We start from the raw sequence: 380 nt of genomic DNA, 5'->3' as shown, positions 1-380 counted from the left end.
AGAGAAAAAAAATACTGCTGTATCGTCTCGGGAGAAAATATCACGAGCAAAACTATAGAAAAAAATCTTCAGTTTAAGCGAAGCAAATCGGTCGCCATTCATTTTAAATACTATAAAAGTAATTAAAGAATTTATAACGATTCTATTTTTATTAGGCATTCCATGACTTGCATTCCACAACGATTCTATTTTTATAACGACATTACACACGTATGCGTAGAACCCTGTTTAATGGTTCATGAATAGAGAAAACATGTTAATTAGTCATTGAAAATTTCATGTGACTTCTTGTGACGTTTTGTGTCACGTTTTCCCAGTGATGTTCTCTCTCTATCTCTCTTTCTCTCTCTCACTCTCTCTCTCCCTCTTTCTTTTCCTCT

This window comes from Octopus bimaculoides, chromosome 11 (genome assembly GCF_046866305.1).
Source record: "Octopus bimaculoides isolate indiv1 chromosome 11, ASM4686630v1, whole genome shotgun sequence".
Lineage (NCBI taxonomy): Eukaryota > Metazoa > Mollusca > Cephalopoda > Octopoda > Octopodidae > Octopus > Octopus bimaculoides.
The sequence above is the reverse complement of the archived record's forward strand: the minus strand, read 5'-3'. Positions refer to the sequence as shown.